The 14695-nt window shown below is 40.4% G+C and overlaps 1 protein-coding gene and 1 pseudogene across 10 annotated transcripts in view; one reads left to right on the top strand and one right to left on the bottom strand.

Annotated features, from left to right (window-relative positions):
* Nucleotides 1-14695, bottom strand: part of USP54 (ubiquitin specific peptidase 54) — a 149316-nt gene that overhangs the window by 102334 nt on the left and 32287 nt on the right. For 6 of the 10 annotated variants that reach the window (XM_067710521.1, XM_067710520.1, XM_067710532.1 and 3 more), the window contains exon 2: nt 9408-9496. The exons of the other annotated variants lie outside the window; for them this stretch is intronic. The gene's annotated coding sequence lies outside the window, so the exon portion shown is untranslated. The remainder of the gene's footprint in view (nt 1-9407; nt 9497-14695) is intronic. 10 annotated transcript variants of the gene reach the window in all.
* LOC137209198 (protein FAM136A pseudogene) lies at nt 9041-9543 on the top strand (annotated as a pseudogene).

Raw genomic sequence — 14695 nt, 5'->3', positions numbered from 1 at the left:
ACCCAGCAATTCTATTCCTAGAGATAGATAGGTAGGTAGGTAGGTTAGGTAGGTAGGTGGGTAGGTAGAGAGATAATCTCCAAGAGAAATTAAAACATATGTTCACTTAAAAACTTGTACATGGGGCTTCCCTGGTGGCGCAGTGGTTGAGAGTCCGCCTGCCGATGCAGGGGACGCGGGTTCGTGTCCTGGCCCGGGAAGATCCCACATGCCGCGGAGCAGCTGGGCCCGTGAGCCATGGCTGCTGAGCCTGTGCGTCCGGAGCCTGTGCTCCACAACGGGAGAGGCCACAACAGTGAGAGGCCCGTGTACAGCAAAAAAAAAAAAAAAACTTGTACATGAATGTTCATAGCAGCATTATTCATAATAGCCAAAAAGTGGAAACAACCCAAATGTATATCAACTGATAAATTGATAAATAAAATGTGATATATTCATACCATAGAACAGTATTCTGTCATTATAAGAATGAAGTACTAATACATGCTACAACATGAATAAACCTTGAAAATATCATGCTAAGTGAAAAAGGCCAGTCACAAGGACCACCTATTGTACGATTCCAATTATATGAAATATCCAGAATAGGCAAATTACAGAGATAGAAAGTAGATTAATGGTTGCCTAGGACTGAGAGGTGGTGTGAAAGAAATAGAAAGTGACTGCTAATAGACATACCATTAATTTTGGAGGTGATAAAAATATTCTAAAATTAATTGTGGTGATGGTTGTTCAACTCTGTAAAGATATTAAAAACTACTGAATTGTAAAACTTTAAATGGATGAATTGTGTGGTATGTGAATTATATCTCAATAAAGCTATTATTTTAAAAAATCACAGTTTTCCTCTTTGCAAAACAAGGACACTGTTCCATGTCTGTGGTTTAAATTAGGTTCCCATAAACAACAGCAGCTGTCACCTGGTAAAACTAGATGGCTTCAAATGCTTGGCAAACAACTTATGTGTGTATGAGATTTTGAATAGCTGTTTTTAAAGAATACATAAGCAAGAAAATCAGGCTGTCAGGGCATTCTTACTGTCTGACATTGTCATTTAGTTCAGGACAGAATGCAATCACCATTTCTCTAATCAAGAAGTCAACAGTACTGATTACATGTATGTCCAAAGTGAATGGACACAGATAATTCACTGTGACAAAAATAAGGCTGAAAATGACACCAACATGTCACAGCAGCAAAAGTCAGAGTACAAGTGTTACGTTTGGGTGGAAAGACAGAACAGATGAACAAGGCAGCCTGAAACAACACTTGCTGGGCACACCCTTTGCTAAACAATTACAAACATTTCCCTACATGTCTGTAGAAATCCTTCCTGTTGCTTTTTGGGCAAATTTCCCCAGAGTACTCTCAGAAGCTGACTTAAAACCGTCTGTTTGAAAAACAATCTGACTGTGCTCAAGGTGCAAAGAAAGCAGAGAACTAATGAACCTTTGGTGAGTGAAAAGGGGGACAAAAGGATAGGGGGAAAAGATGGGCAAGTATTTACCTTCATTAAAGAGACTTAAACACCACTCCCGAGTTGGTGATCTGAACTAGGAACACGGGAAAAGGGAGACATGACAGCATGGTATTAATGGTTTGGGAAAGGAACTGGTCCTTTGTGCCACTTTATTTTCTTTCCTTAAACAAAGAATTTAAATGTCCAGTTCACAGAGAGAAAAAATAGATGACCAATAAAGATAAGGAAAATGTCCTATCTCATTCATATTAAAGAAATGTAAAAGAAAAGTACTATCACCTTTTGTATCTCAGAATGCCAAGTATTTAAAAGTTTGGTGAAACCAGAGCAGGTGAGGGTGAGGGGAGGGGTAAACTCTCATTCACTCCTGGTAGAAATAAAATTAATTTGGTGGTATTTCTCAATTTAAAATGCTTATACCGGGGCTTCCCTGGTGGCGCAGTGGTTGAGAGTCCGCCTGCCGATGCAGGGGACACGGGTTCATGCCCCAGTGCGGGAAGATCCCACATGCCCTGGAGCGGCTAGGCCCGTGAGCCATGGTCGCTGAGCCTGCGCGTCCAGAGCCTGTGCTCCGCAACGGGAGAGGCCACAACAGTGAGAGGCCCGCGTACCGCAAAAAAAAAAAAAAAAAATGCTTATACCCTTTGTTTCAGCAATTCAACTTCCAGAAATTTACCCTGCAGTTTGCAAAGATAATGTAGAAAGATATTACAGTTGCACCGTTTGTAATAAGTAAAAACTAAATGTCTGTCAATAGGAGATTGGTTAAATTATGGTAAGTCTCATTTGGGAATATTTACAGATGAAATAATATGTAAGAAATTTACTTCAAAATAATTATGGGTTGACTAAGGAGGAGTGGGGGAAGGATAGATGAAACACAACTTACCATGTATTTAATAGTTCATGAAGCTGGTGATGGGTACAGGTGAGTTCAACACACTCTTCTCCTTACATTTGTATATGTTTGAAATTTTCCATAATAAAAACATACAAATGTATAAACAACCTCACTGAAGGGGGTAGTGGATAAAGGTACTGACCTAAGCAACTATGGAAATGACTGGAGTTTTTAAGACTAACGGCAAAGAAACTGAACGTTACCACTGCCATTCTAGCTAGTACAGATGCTTCCCACAGGTGTACAAGTTAACAATTCTGAAAAACACTATACATGTATACTGGAATTGAACAATTAAGTAAATGAATGGGAGATAGTGGAAGGTTTCTCACGTTTGGAATGGGAAGTTACAGATAAGACAGAGGAAAAGGCTAAAATTATCCATGTGGTAACAGATTAGAGTTGGAGTATAAACTTGTGTTTAGCTTAATAAAGATACAGATGGGGGACCTCCCTGGCAGTCCAGTGGTTAAGACTCTGCGCTTCCAATGCAGGGGGTGTGGGTTCGACCCCTGGTCAAGGAACTAAGATCCCACATGCTGCATGGCGTGGCCAAAAAATAAAACACTTTTTAAAAATAAATAAATAAAGATGGTTACCTCTAGAAATATTTACAGATGTGTATATGTATACACGCATATATTTACTTGCTGTCAGCTGAGAATGTTTAGAATCAATGACACACCAGTTGCAACAAGCACACCTAGACCTGACATCTTAGTTTCAAATACTATTTTCCAATAAAGGAATCCAAGGTTCCTTGGAGAAATGGCTAATTCTAGGCCTGGGACAGGAAATACATGAGATGAGCCTGGAGCATCTTATAATGTCAAAAAGTAAGGAAATGCTAAAAACAAAACACAACAAATATCCTAAATTGATAGAGGTATATCAAAGGGACACAGGAGACAACCAAAGGAGTGCCCAATGGCCAAATCTGAAACAATTTGAGAAGAAAAAGAAAGTAATATTGGGTTATAGGCTAAAGAATAAGATAAATATCTATGAGTCCATACCAATTTAAAGAAATGTATTCCTGGGGAATTCCCTGGTGGTTCAGTGCTTAGGACTCCACGCTTTCACTGCAGGGGGCATGGGTTCAATCCCTGGTTGGGGAACTAAGATCCCGCATGCTGCGCAGTGCAGCCAAAAAAAAAAAAATGTTTTTTTTGAAGTATAGTTGATTTACAATGTTGTGTTAGTTTCTGGTGTACAGCAAAGTGACTCCATTTTTTATATATACATATATATATTCTTTTTCATATTCTTTTCCATTATGGTTTATCCCAGGATATTGAATATAGTTCCCTGTGCTATACAGTAGGACCTTGTTTATCCATTCTAAATGTAATAGTTTGCACCTACCAACCCCATACTCCCAGTCCATCCCTCTCCCTCCCGCTTCCCTTTGTCAACCATAAGTCTGTTCTCTATAAGTCTATTTCTGTTTTATAGATAGGTTCATTTTGCCATATTTTAGATTCCACATATAAGTGATATCATATGGTATTTGTCTTTCTCTTTCTGACTTGCTTCACTTAGTATGATAACCTCTAGTTCCATCCATGTTGCTGCAAATGGCATTATTTCGGTCTTTTTTATGGCTGAGCAGTATTCCATTGTGTATATGTACCATATCTTCTTTATCCATTCAACTGTCAATGGACATTTCAGTTGTTTCCATGTCCTGGCTACTGTGAATAGTGCTGCTATGAACATAGGGTTGCATGTAACTTTTTTTTTTGTTTTGCAGTACGCGGGCCTCTCACTGTTGTGGCCTCTCCCGTTGCGGAGCACAGGCTCCGTATGCGCAGGCTCAGCGGCCATGGCTCACGGGCCCAGCCACTCTGCGGCATGTGGGATCTTCCTGGACCGGGGCACGAACCCGTGTCCCCTGCATCAGCAGGCGGACTCTCAACCACTGCGCCACCAGGGAAGCCCTGCATGTAACTTTTTGAATTATAGCTTTCTCTGGATATATGCCCAGGAGTGGGATTGCTAGATCATATGGTAATTCTATTTTTAGTTTTCTGAGGAACCTCCATACTGTTTCCATAGTGGCTGCACCAACTTACATTCCCACCAACAATGTAGGAGGGTTCCACACCCTCTCTAGCATTTGTTATTTGTAGACATTTTAAGGCTGGCCAGTGTGAGGTGGTACCTCATTGTAGTTTTGAATTGCATTTCTCTAATAATTAGTGATGTTGAGCATCTTTTCATGTGCCTACTGGCCATCTATATGTATTCTTTGGAGAAATGTCTATTAAGGTCTTCTGCACATTTTTCAGTTGAGTTATTTGTTTTTTTTATTGTTGAGCTGTAGGAGCTCTTTGTATATTGTGGAAATTAAGCCCTTGTCTGTTGTATCATTTATAAATATTTTCCCCCATTTTGTAGGTTGTCTTTTCGTAAAAAAAAAAATAAAAATTTTTAACAAAAAATTTAAAAAATAAATAAAATTGGCAACTGCCTAGAAAACAAACTTAGGGGAAAGGAGTAGGGGAGGGATAAATTAGGAGGTTGGGATTAATAGCTATACGCCACGATATATAAAATAGATAAACAACAGGGTCCTACTGTATAGCACAGGGAACTATATTCAATATCTTATAATAACCTATAATAGAAAAGAATCTGAAAAAGAAAAAATATATAGATATATATAAAACTGAATCATTTTGCTGTACAACAGAAACTAACACAACATTGTAAATCAACTATACTTCAATAAAAATTAATTAACTAAAATGGCCAGGGCTTCCCTGGTGGCTCAATGGTTAAGAATCCGCCTGCCAATGCAAGGGACACAGGTTCGAGCCCTGGCCCCAGAAGATCTCACATGCCGCAGAGCAACTACTGAACACCACAACTACTGAGCCTGTGCTCTAGAACCTGTGAGCCACCACTACTGAAGCCTGTGCACCTAGAGCCCATGCTCTGCAACAAGAGAAGCCACAGCAATGAGCCCGTGCACAGCAATGAAGACCCAACGCAGCCAAAAATAAAATAAGTAAAATAAATAAATTTTTTTTAAAAATGGCCAATTGCGAATAAAGTCAATATTTGTTTACCTAAAAAAAGTATATTAAATTAAGATAATAGGGACTTCCCTGGTGGCGCAGTGGTTAAGAATCTGCCTGCCAATGCAGGGAACAAGGGTTCGATCCCTGGTCCGGGAAGATCCCACATGCCTTAGAGCAACTAAGCCCATGTGCCACAACTACTGAGCCCATGCGCCACAACTACTGAAGCCCACACACCTACAGCCTATGCTCCTCAACAAGAGAAGCTACCGCAATGAGAAGCCCACACACCGCAACTAGAGAAAGCCCACACACAGCAATGAAGACCCAATGCAGCCAAAAAATAAACTTCTAAAAAAAGAAAAACAAAATTTTTAATTAATATAATAAAATAAAATTACCAACTGCCACCCTATCTCCTTACCCTGCCTTAGTTTTTTTAATTGTACTTATCACTACCAGACATTACTCATTATCTACCTTCCCCATTAGAATGTAAGCTCCATAAGGCAAGGGCTTTCTTTATCTTATTTGCTACTGTATCTCCAGAGTCTAGTACACTATGTGGACACATAGTGGGCATGCCATAAATAACTTGCTGAATGAATAAATGATTAGGGTGTTAGGTGAAAAGAGCAGATTATAACAGTATTTTCAAAAATATTTCATTTTTATAAAATCAAGCAAAATGGAAAACAAAAGCTACTATACACGCGCAGAGTCAATTCTCATTACATGGATTCCTCATATGCCAATTTTCCTACTCACTAAAATAATTTGTAACCTCAAAATCAATATTTGCAACACTTCTGTGATCACTCATGGACATGTGAATGCACAGAATGGTGAAAATTTTGAGTTGCCTGAGGTGCACATTCCCAACTAGGTCAAAGCCTGAAGGCAATACTCAGCCTTCTGTTTCAGCTCTCATACTACTAACTAGTGTCCTTTTAGTGGTTTATTTAGTACAACATTTTTCACATTTTTGTGCTTTTGGTTGGTGATTTCACTGTTTAAAATAACCCCCAAGTGTAGTACTGAAGCCTATTGTTTCTAAGTGCAAGAAAGCTGTGATGTGCCTTCTGGAGAAAATATGTGTGTTAGATAAGGTTCATTCAGGCATAAGTCACAGTGCTATTCACCATGAGTTCAATGTTAGTGAATCAATAATATATATTAAATAATGTGCCTTTAAAAAAAACACACATAAAACAAGGTTACATGTTGATTAGTTAACAAAAATGGGACCAGAGACTCATAGGAACCTAATCCTGTATTTCCCCTAGGAGCAATGATTCAGTATTCATTAATTCAGTGTTTGCTGTGATGCTATAGAACATATTAGCACAAATAATAAATCTGTGCGTATTTGTACATGTAAAATTAAATTAAAAGGTCAGAGAGATTATATACCATTATACCATGAGGTTAACATAGTTATTGTTAATATAATCTTTGGGTGGGAAGATTATAAAGTATTCTTATTTTTTCCTTATTTGTATTTTCTATTTTTTCTTTTACAATGAAAATATTTTTTGTTAGAAGAAAAAACTGAGTTGCTGCTAATATTTTAAAATAAGAATTATAGTAGTAAACATTCTATGGTAGCCAAAGGAATATAAAAACAGGAAAAGAGGGCTTCCCTGGTGGCGCAGTGGTTGAGAGTCCGCCTGACGATGAAGGGGACACGGGTTCGTGCCCCGGTCCGCGAGGATCCCACATGCCGCAGAGCGGCTGGGCCCGTGAGCCATGGCCGCTGAGCCTACACGTCCGGAGCCTGTGCTCCGCAACGGGAGAGGCCACAACAGTGAGAGGCCCACGTACCGCGAAAAAAAAAAAAAAGCAGGAAAAGAACAGTGATTTTAAATAATTAAAGTGTAAATTTATAGCTCTCCTCTTAACTTTTTAACCTGGATCTTCTAAATGAAACCTCGTATGTGCAAATACACATGTAAGCCTATACACTTCTCCCTGATTAGTGATTAACAGACTACTCAAATACTAACAGTTTGAAACTCACTCATTTATAATTATAAAATTTTAGAGTAGAAATAATCTTTGGAGAACTTAAAGTTTCTAATCTAATGCAAGAAAATTTTTTGTAATCTTTTTTACAAGAGGTCACCCAGCCCCTAACAGACTATGTTCAAGAACAGAAATCACATCATCTTATAAGGCCATACATTTTAATTTCCACCCACTGCTCTTAGTTCAATCTCTGATCAAAAACAGAGGAGATCTACTATTTCCTCTTTACATATGCCTTTCAAATTATATAAGACAAAACTCATGTGTTCCCTTAGTCGCCCTTTCCAGGCTAAATACTCTAGTACAACCAAGACTCGGAGCAGTTCACAACTTTATTCATCCCCTCATGTAATCCCCACTCTTTTAAGTATGCACTGGATCTGCTGACTTGCTTCTAACAAAATATAGCAAACGTGATGGGATGTCATTTGCAAGATTAGATTAGACTCTGGCTTCCATCTTCTTCACTGTCATGGAAGCCAGCTGCCATGTTGTATGGAGAGTCCCACAAGGCAAGGAATTGAAGGATGCCTCAGCCAACAAGCTAGAAAGGAACTAAGGTCCTCCGTCAGTTAACCCGTGAGAAGCGGAATCATGCCACAGGAGAGGCAGAACTTGGAAGCTGATCCTCCCCCAGTTGAGTCCTCAGATGAAATCAAAGCTCCTGTTAAAAACTTGTTTACAAGGACTTCCCTGGCGGTGCAGTGGTTAAGAATCCACCTGCCAATGCAGGGGACACAGGTTCGATCCCTGGTCCCGGAAGATCCCACATGCCACGGAGCAACTAAGCCCATGCACCACAACTACTAAGTCCATGCTCTAGAGACCGCAAGCCACAACTACTGAAGCCCACACACCTAAACCCCATGCTCTGCAACAAGAGAAGCCACCACAATGAGAAGCCGGCCCACCACAACAAAGAGTAGACCCCGCTCTCTTCAACTAGAGAAAGCCCACACACAGCAATGAAGACCCAAAGCAGCCAAATAAATAAATAAATAAATAAATAACTTGATTACAGCCTATGAGAGACACACTCTGATTCCTAACTCACAGAAACACAGATAACAAATATTTGCTGCTTTAAGTTGCAAAATTTTGAGGTAATTTGTTATGCAGCAATAGATGAATAATACACTAGTAATTTCACTTCTCATCATAGCCTAGAAAAATTCTCACACATGTATCTTCCTTAATTAGAGGAAAACTGAAAACAAGTTAAATGTTCATCAAAGGGGAATGAATAAATACAATGTGATACAGTCTTAAGATTTAATGCTATGTATCATTTTAAAAATGGAATATACAAGGTAGATCTCTAAGGGTGAAAAAAAGGACTGATAACTTATCTACTGCATTTGAATGAATGGAGCAGAGTTTTAGGTCCTAGCTAAGAGTCTGGGAATGATTTAATAATGATTAGAACTTTAAAAACCGAGCAAATGAAAAAAGCAAGGCAATTATGCTTAGGAAAATGAAAAATTGTATAAGAAAAGAATTATCTGGAAAGGGCGGGCCACAGTGACCCAGGAAGCAGCGAGGCAGCGGGCTCCTGAGCGGGAGTCCATGTGGGTGCCGGCCAGCAGGGAGCAGCGCCAGGTCGCCATGGCAGAGCTGCAGCAGCTCCTGATGCAGGAGGCGGTAGACTCTATGGTGAAGAGTCTGGAGAGACAGAACATCTGGGAAAGATGCAGGGCCTCATGTCCCACTGCAGCACCGTCTGTTGTGAGGACAGCCAGGCGTCCATGCAGCAAGTGCACCAGTGCATTGCGTGCTGCCATGCACCTCTGGCTCAAGCCCAGGCCCTGGTGACCAGCGAGCTGGAGAAGTTCCAGGATGGTCTGGCCCGGTGCACTATGCATTGCAACGACAAAGCCAAAGATTCAATAGATGCAGGGAGTAAAGAGCTTCAGGTGAAGCAGCAGCTGGAGAGTTGCGTGAACAAGTGTGTGGATGACCACATGAACCTCACCCCAACCATGACCAAGAAGATGAAGGAGTGTCTCTCGTCCATTGGGAAATAGATGTCTGCTATTGGCCATTGGGGCTGAAGGCAGGAATCTGTTTAAAAAGAGGAATGGAGATTTGAGTTTTCTAAGGAAAGTTTATGAATGAGGAAATTAAGGATGGCTGCAAGTTTAAGGCCTATGTCACTTGCCTCTGGACACTGGTTCCCTTGTGTTTGAATCCTAGAAAGTGAAAAAAATTGGTGCTAAAATTTGGGTCAGAGATAGCACAAGATAGCACAGGAGAGTTTTTGTGAGCCTGAATTTCATGTGGCAAGTGCTTATCCTGGCACAGATACTATGAGCTGTTTACCAGAAGGATCACTACAACATTTTCCACAAACTGGAAATAAAACAAAATCCATGAGGTCACTAATTTAGAAGGGGGCTTCTGGGGATCTGTTTTGCTTGGTTTTGTTTTATATACAAGGGCATGAAGTTACTTTAAGATGTAGAGTTGGGGGAGGTAGTTTGGATAAAAACTTTGAAAGGGTCCTTGCAGGTATTCATTTCTGGCCGTCAAAATGTGGATGCGCATTTCTTAAAATTCTCACACATGACATCTTTCAGCCTGGAGACCCTGTAAAAATATAAGAAGCGCTATCACACTGGTAGGGGAAGCAAACTTTCCCTCTAACTGGCAGCCATGATGAGCCCTGAGGCTGTCTGCAGCAGAGCCAGCCGAATCACAAGACAATCTTGCAGTGACACTCACCCTTGAAGGGAAATGGGATTTTGATTGTGCTATATGCTAGTATTCAGGAATGAACAGCGAAAGATGAATTGTTAACTGCTTAATTAAGAGAGTTATGAAGTACTGGCTTTGGAAAAATCTGGTTTTCATAAAACAAAATAGAATGAAAGCCTAAACCCAGTATTGCTTACTTTGCCCCCTGTAATAACAAAGCTCTGTTGAAACAAACCCTTGGCAACATGAAGGTCAAAGGAGAAAAAGTAAGCAACTCAGGGGCAAGCTGTGACTCTTTTAGAGCAAAAAATGGGACACAGCCCCCCGCCCCCGTTACCAAATACCACTTTTGCGACATGGGTTGTTCTTGCCCCAGTTCTGGCACCTTATCGTTTTATTAAGGACCTTGTTGTGTTTTTAGCAACTTATTACTTGATAATATAGCCTGTCTGTTTGCTGTTTCAAGACGGTGATATATTTTCCTAGTGGTTTGGTTTTAAAAATAAATAAGATGTAATTTTTCAAAACAAAACAAAACAAAAAAAGAGTTATCATCATTGTACATGATGTAGCTCAGGTTCAATATTGGTATAATATAAATAATAAATAACGACCCCAAATCACATAACTATGGTGAAAATATACCGGAGAACACATATATGTATTTAAAAGCGCCAACACTTCATATTCTTTATATTGAACACTTTATATACATTTAACAGTTTTTAAAAGCAACTAATATGATTATATTTTTAGAAATATTTAAGACACTTGATTATAGTTGCCTCTGTGGGGAGGGATAACTGCTATTTTTCCTTCTACACATATAAACTATTCACATTTTAAATTTTATTTATTTTTATTTATTTTATTTTTGGCTGCGCTGGGTCTTCGCTGCCACACGCAGACTTTCTCCAGCTGCAGCGATGCGGGGGGCACTCCTCATTGCGGTGCGCGGGCCTCTCATTGCAGTGGCTTATCTTGCTGAGGAGCACGGGCTCTAGGCACGCCGGCTTCCGTAGTTGTGGCTCACGGGCTCTAGAGCACTGGCTCAGTAGTTGTGGTGCACAGGCTTAGTTGCTCCGCGGAATGTGGGATCCTCCTGGACCAGGGCTCAAACCTGTGTCCCCTGCTCTGGCAGGCGGATTCTTAACCACTGTGCAACCAGAGAAGACCCACATTTTTAAAACTATGCACATGTATTACTTTGATAAAAATAAGATAAAGTTCCTTGTAGGGAGGTAGACGGAAGGGGCTTTGGTTTTATCTCTGTTGTTTTATTTCTAAGAGAGAAAGAAAAATTATATAACAAATACCCATGTTTCAATTTTAAATTGCATAAAATTTAAATAAATGTTTAAAATTATTTTAAAATTTCTCAATACTCCCCTCCTCAAATCCCAACAATTTCCTACATAAATGGTTTTCAGACCATTTTTGGTCCAGTCTCCCTTCCTTAGAATGCTCTCAACTTTATCAGTGTCCATTTAAACCAATATGAAAAATGTATTTCCAACCTAGCACAAAAATATATTGGAACCAAAACTTTTATGACCTGGATAAACGTAATATAGCTGAAGGTGTTTTTAGCAGCCACATTGCACAGGCAGTTGCTGCTACATTTGTGATTAACCAAAATTCCCAGATATTTTTCACATGAACTGCTGCCCAATCAGCTCTTCCTCATCCTGTTATTGTGCATTTGAAGTTTTGAATTTAAATATTCAAGGACTTACTCCTGCTAAGTATAATTTCAGTTTGAGCCCATGATTTCACCCTATGGACGTAATTTTTAAGGCTTTATTTATCATCTGTCAAATTAACTACTCCTGCATCTTTGCAATACTTACATCTCTGATTAACTTGTTTTAAAAATGTTTTAATGGGACTTCCCTGGTGGCGCAGTGGTTAAGGATCTGCCTGCCAATGCAGGGGACATGGGTTCGAGCCCTGGTCCGGGAAGGTCCCACATGCTGCGGAGGAATTAAGCCCATGCACCACAACTACTGAGCCCATGTGTCACAACTACTGAAGCCCATGTGCCTAGAGCCCCATGCTCCGCAACAAGAGAAGCCACCGCAACGAGAAGCCCGCTCACCGCAATGAAGAGAAGCCCCCGCTCACCCCAACTAGAGAAAAGCCCACGTGCAGCAATGAATACCCAACGCAGCCAAAAATAAATAAATAAATAAATAAAAATAAAATTGTTTTACTCTATCCAAGGTCCAAAGAAAATCCACCAGAGGCTTTTCCTGGTGAAATCAAGAGTCTAAGTGGATACAATTATTCAATCTTCAACACATTCATTTAGTCAATCAACCAAACCATATTTTACTATATAACAGCTATAAATGTATCATGAAAGATTGGGAGAAAGAAAAGACAACCCTCAGAATGGGAGAAAATATTTGCAAACGAAGCAACTGACAAAGGATTAATCTCCAAAATATACAAGCAGCTCACGCAGCTCAATATTAAAAAAACAAACAACCCAATCCAAAAATGGGCAGAAGACCTAAATAGACATTTCTCCAAAGAAGATATACAGATTGCCAACAAACACATGAAAGGATGCTCAACATCACTAATCATTAGAGAAATGCAAATCAAAACTACAATGAGGGGCTTCCCTGGTGGCTCAGTGGTTGAGAGTCCGCCTGCCGATGCAGGGGACATGGGTTCATGCCGCGGAGCGGCTAGGCTCCGGGAAGATCCCACATGCCGCGGAGCGGCTAGGCTCGTGAGCCATGGCTGCTGAGCCTGCGCATCCGGAGCCTGTGCTCCGCAACGGGAGAAGCCACAACAATGAGAGGCCCGCGTACAGCAAAAACAAAAACAAAAACAAACAAACAAACAAAAAAACTACAATGAGGTGGACTTCCCTGGTGGCGCAGTGGTTAAGAATCCGTTTACCAATTCAGGGGACATGGGTTTGAGCCCCGGTCCAGGAAGATTTCACATGCCGTGGAGCAACTAAGACCATGCACCACAACTACTGAGCTTGCGCTCTAGAGCCCGTGAGCCACAACTACTGAGCCTGCGTGCCATAACTACTGAAGCTCACGTGCCTAGAGCCCATGCTCCACAACAAGAGAAGACACCACAATGAAAAGCCCGCACACCGCAACGAAAGAGTAGTCCCCGCTCTCCGCAACTAGAGAAAGCCTGCACGCAGCAACGAAGACCCAACACGGACAAAAATAAATAAATTAAATTAATTTTTAAAAAAACAACTATAATGAGGTATCACCACACACAGGCCATCATCAAAAAATCTACAAACAATAAATGCTGGACAGGGTGTGGAGAAAAAAGAAACCTCTTGCATTGTTGGTGGGAACGTAACTTGATACAGTCACTATGGAGAACAGTATGGAACAGTTTTTTTCTTAAAAACTAAAAACAGAACTACCATATGACCCAGCAATCCCACTACTGGGCATATACCCTGAGAAAACCATAATTCAAAAAGAATCATGTACCACAATGTTCACTGCAGCACTATTTACAATAGCCAGGACATGGAAGCAACCTTAGTGTCCATGAACAGATGAATGGATAAAGAAGATGTGGCCCATATATACAATGGAATATTACTCAGCCATAAAAAGAAACGAAATTGAGTTATTTGTAGTGAGGTGGACAGACCTAGAGTCTGTCATACAGAGTGAAGTAAGCCAGAAAGAGAAAAACAAATACCGTATGCTAATACGTATATATATGGAATCTAAAAAAAAAAATGGTTCTGATGAACCTAGGGGCAGGACAGGAATAAAGACACAGACGTAGAGAATGTAATTGAGGACACGGGAGCGGGAGAGGGTAAGCTGGGACGAAGTGAGAGAGTGGCATGGACATATATACACTAGCAAATGTAAAATAGATAGCTAGTGGGAAGCAGCTGCATAGCACAGGGAGCTCGGTGCTTTGTGACCACCTAGAGGGATTGGATAGGGAGGGTGGGAGGGAGACGCAAGAGGGAGGGGATATGGAGATATATGTATACATATAGTTGATTCACTTTGTTATACAGCAGAAACTAACACAACATTGTAACACAATTATACTCCAATAAAGATGTTTAAATAAATTGCATTAATTTAAACATTAAAAAACATTAATATCGCGATGAAGAGTGGCCCCTGCTTGCCACAATTAGAGAAAGCCCTCCCACAGAAACTAAGACCCAACACAGCAAAAATAAATTAATTAATTAAAAAAACAAAAACAAAAAAACCCTGACAACTGGAGCCCTTGTACAATTCTAGGAGAATGTAATGGTACATCTACTTTAAAAAAAAAAAAATTCAATAAACCAAAAGCCATTGAATTGTATACTTTAAATGGGTGAATTATATGGTATGTGCATTATATCCAAATAAAGCTGTTAGAAAAAGAAAGACTGGGGCTTCCCTGGTGGCGCAGTGGTCGAGAGTTTGCCTGCTAATGCAGGGGACATGGGCTTGAGCCCTGGTCTGGGAAGATCCCACATGCCACGGAACAACTAGGCCCGTGAGCCACAACTACTGAGCCTGCGCGTCTGGAGCCTGTGCTCCGCAACAAGAG

Source organism: Pseudorca crassidens, chromosome 16 (genome assembly GCF_039906515.1).
Source record: "Pseudorca crassidens isolate mPseCra1 chromosome 16, mPseCra1.hap1, whole genome shotgun sequence".
NCBI lineage: Eukaryota > Metazoa > Chordata > Mammalia > Artiodactyla > Delphinidae > Pseudorca > Pseudorca crassidens.
Note: the sequence above shows the minus strand (reverse complement) of the source record. Positions and strands in the feature narration are given on the sequence as shown.